Raw genomic sequence first — 4,634 nt, forward strand, 5'->3', positions numbered from 1 at the left:
ATCTCCCTTGATATCTTCCAGAAGGTGTTTTTTATGTATTTGGGTGCTCCTGTATTGGGTGCATATATGTTTACCAGCATTATATCTTCTTGTTGAATTGCTCCCTTTAGTATTACAAAGTGGCCTTCTTTTTCTCTTGTTATGGCCTTCACTTTGAGGTCTAATTTGTCAGGTATAAGTATTGCTACCACAGCTTTTGTCATTTCCATTTACGTGAAAAACCTTTTTCCATTCCTTCACCATCAGTCTGTGTGAGCCCTTTGTTCTGAGGTGGGTCTCCTGTAGGCAGCATATATATGGGTCATGTGTTCTTATCCACTCAGCTACCCTATGTCTTTTGATTGGTGCATTTAATTCATTTACATTTAAGATTATTATTGATAGGTGTTTGTTGCCATTTTTATTCTTTATGCCCGTGTTCCTTCTTCCCTTTCTTTTTCTTCTTTTTACAAGTCTCTTTAGCATTTCTTGCATTGCCGGTTTGGTCCTTTTTTGTCTGTGAAGCTCCTTATTTCACCCTCAACTTTGATTGATAGCCTTGCTGGGTAAAGTATTCTCGGATTTAGACCCTTGCTTTACATCACTTTTTATATTTCATTGCATTCCCTTCTGGCCTGATGTGTTTCTGTTGAGAAATCAGTCGATAGTCCAATGATAGATACCTTGTAGTAACTTTTTGTTTCTCTCTGGCAGTCAAGATTCTTACTTTGTTGTTGGTGTTTGCCAATTTAGTTATAATGTGTCTTGGTGTCAGTCTTTTGGGGTTCCTCTTGTTTGGGACTCTGTGAGCTTCTTGGACTTGTGAGTTTTTTCTTCCCAATATCAGGGAAGTTTTCTGTCATTATTTCTTCAAACAAGTTTTCTATTCCTTGCTCAGTTCCCATTCTTTCTGGCACCCCTGTTATGCAGATGCTGTTTCATTTCATGTTATCCCAAATTTCCCTTAGTCTCTCCTCCTGATTTTTTTTTAAGTTTTTTTTTTCCTGGATGCTGCTGTGCTTGGGTATTTTTTCCTACCTTGTCTTCTAGTTCACTGATGTGGCCCTCTGCTTTTTCTAACCGACTGATGATGCTTTATATTGAGTTTTATTGCAGTGATGTCATTTTGTCTTGATTCTTCTTCATTTCCTCTTGGTTCTTTCACATACTGTTGAATTTGTCTTCCATCCTTTTCAGTGTCCTTATGACCATTGCTGTAAATTATTTCTCTGACATATTGCTTGCCTCCATTTTGTTTACTTCCTTTTCCAGTGATTCTTCCTTTTCTTTACTATGCAAGCTGTTTCTTTGTCTCCCCATGATTGCTCCTTTTAAGGTGTCTGTTTACGTAGCTCTCTCTCTCCTGTGTTGACTTAAAAGCAGAAAATACAACAGGTCAGGCCGCCAAACCCAAATACATATGTGATACTAATAAACCCAAATAAAGTTGACCACCAAAGAAAATACAATGAAGGGTTAGAAAAGAGTGAAAAAATTATATTGAGGAAAGGAAAAAAATGTAAGAGAGAAAAGAGAAGAAAAAATAATGGGAAAAATATATGTATATGAGGAGAAAACTCCAAAAACACAACAAACAATCAAAAAAATGCAAACAACAAACATGCAGAGATGAATGCAAACAACAAACAACTAATCCCCAAAATGCTGACAACAAACACCCAAACAACAAACACCCAGATGAATTTGAGGAGGCAGAGCTTATTTCCAGGAGGTAGGTCAAGGAATTGAATGAATGGAGTAATATCCACAATTTAATATAGAGGAGGTAGAAAGAGAATGAGTGTATAAGAAGAAAAGTAAAAAACAAAATGAAAAAGGGAGGGGCGAAAAAAAGCAAACTAACTAACAATCAAACAAACAACAACAAGAATACAGAAAGAAAGAAAAAGGGAAAAAAGGAGAAGAATAAAAAAATTAGATAGTGAAGAAAGAGAAGAGAGAGCATGCATGGACTTGGAGCAGGAGAGAGGAAATTAGATGTATGAGTAAGATCAATTTTTAACAGGGAGTAAAAGGAAAGGATAGAGAAAAAGTAAAGCAGGAACAGGGTAATACAAACAGGATGAAAAAGGGGAAAAGTGAGGAATAGAGTGTTGGCATAAAGGAAAAATTGAGATAGAGTAAAGCAATGCTAAAAGAAGAAGAAAAATAGAATGTACAACAGTAATCCAAAAATAAAATAAATGAATAAAATAAAATAAAACTTTACAAAAGGTGAAATAGTAGTAGTAACAATAATAATTAAAAATATAATAATAAAATGTAAAATCAAGTGAGAAAAAAACAAAGTTTAGTTTCTTAAGTAAAAGATCAAAAAATAAAAAAGTGAATTAGTGAAGGTCATTCATTTCCTCTACTTTTCTGCTTGGCACGTCTGTTTCCTTTCAGGTAGTCAGCACAGTGTTGATGTTCCCTGTGATCCACCACTCCTCTGTGTCATAAGCAACAACTTTGTTTTCAAGTAGAGAGGATCTCTCTACTCACTTTGTTTCTCAGCCTGCCTTCAGTTGTATTTACCAAAGAGTCAATTTCTGACACAACCCTTGGGTGGCAGTGTTTCTGTATTGATATCCAGGGCTAAAAGGCCCCTCTATCCAGTATTTAGATTCTTCTTTCCCTGCCACACTTAATACTGGGTTGGAGGGACGGACTGCCCCAGAACTGGTTTCCTGCTAGTCTCTCCTTATTCTGATCCCCAGTTCCCACAAAAACAACTTTCCCCTGCAGTCTCAGAGAGTGCTTTTAATTGGAAGACCCTATGTACCGGACTTGGCAAACAAAAGCAAGAAGGTAAAAAGAAAAAAAAGACAAAGGAACTGTGCCAACTCATGTATTTTCCCCCTGGCATTTTGCGTCTGGTATAGAACTTCAGGCTGCCTTTCTGGGCGCATATTCTCACAGCTGTGGGCTTATATCTAGCATCCCCCTCTTCCAGAAGCCCTTTGGACCCCCTTCCACTTTCGAGGACTATACTGACCCCAACAGCTGTGGGTTTGGTGGAGCTCAGTCTCCCTCTGAGTCTCTAGATCCCACTGTGTGTATGTTTCTCTCTCCAGCCTGGATCCCAGATCTCACCTTTCTGTAGGTGATGTCTGACCATTCAGTCCACAGATTGCCTCACCAGCTGTTTAATTCAACAATTTCACCTGGATGTTATTTGATTCAGCTGTTCCTTCTATCTGCTCCGTGGGAAGGCACAGGACCCTTCCATGTATTTGGGGCTGCTTAGTCTCCCCCTGGACAGACTTTTTAGGCACTGGTGGCCAGGGAGACTGGAGTCTTGATGTTCGTGTGTTTGCAGCTGAGGCAGCTGGTCCCTGTGCATTGTGGTTGTAGGGTCCCAGAAGGTATCCAAGGTTTCCTAGGTTGAAGATAAGGCTGGGCTTCTGATCACTGTCATTCTCCCCTTCAATCTGGCACAGTCTCTACAGCAGAGCCAGCTGCTCTGGGGGAGATTTTAGCAGTAGTAGAGGCTGCCCGGCCAGGGAAGCCTGGTCCGTCAGCTCCCAACTGTCCTGTGGAATATAGCTGTCCCTCACTCACAAATACAGACACTGCCCGCACGTCCATGCACTTTCCTTTTGTTCTCTCACTCACACACTATTTTGTAGCCTGCCGTCCCATTAGCAGCCATCTTGGATCTTTTCAAGTATATTATTAATAAAATTTCTACATATACCAGTATAACGCATAAAGCTCTAAAAAGTGCTTCTATGCTCAATTTGCCATTTGATTCGCAAAACATCATTGTGAGGTAGCTAGAGACACAATTATTTAAATTGACATATATTGTGTCTCTAGTTCATTTCCCTAAATTGACAGATAAAACTAAGGTCAAGAAATTACAAGGATGATTAGTGACTTTGAGCATGTTTTCATATGTCTCTTGGCTTTCTGAATGTCCTCTTTTGAAAGGTGTCTATTTAGGTCCTTTGCCCATTTTTTGATTGGATTGTTTATCTTCCTTTTGTTAAGTTGTGTGAGTTCCCTATAAATTTTGGAGATTAGGCCCTTATCAGATATGACATTGGCAAATATGTTTTCCCACACAGTGGGTTTTCTCGTTGTTTTGTTGATGGTTTCTTTTGCTGTGCAGAAGCTTTTTATTTTGATGTAGTCCCATTTGTTCATTTTCTCTTTAGTTTCAAGTGTCCTAGGAGCTGTATCAGTGAAGAAATTGTTTCGGCATATGTCTGAGAATTTGTCGCCTTTGGATTCTTCTAGAATTTTTATGGTTTCCTGTCGTACATTTAAGTCCTTTATCCATTTTGAGTTTATTTTTGTATATGGTGTAAGTTGGTGGTCTAGTTTCATTTTCTTGCATATATCTGTCCAATTTTCCCAACACCATTTATTGAAGAGACTATCTTGGCTCCATTGTCTGTTCTTGCCTCCTTTGTCAAATATTAATTGAGCATATTGGTTCGGGCCAATTTCTGGGCTCTCTATTCTATTCCATTGATCTCCATGTCTGTTCTTGTGCCAGTACCAGGCAGTTTTGAGAACAGTGGCTTTGTAATACATCTTGATGTCTGGTATTGAGATCCCACCTACTTTGATCTTTTTCAGGATTGCTGCAGCAATTCGTGGTCTTTTTTTTATTCCAGATGAATTTTTGGAGGGTTAGTTCTAGA

The sequence above is a fragment of the Myotis davidii genome, unplaced genomic scaffold (genome assembly GCF_000327345.1).
Source record: "Myotis davidii unplaced genomic scaffold, ASM32734v1 scaffold624, whole genome shotgun sequence".
NCBI lineage: Eukaryota > Metazoa > Chordata > Mammalia > Chiroptera > Vespertilionidae > Myotis > Myotis davidii.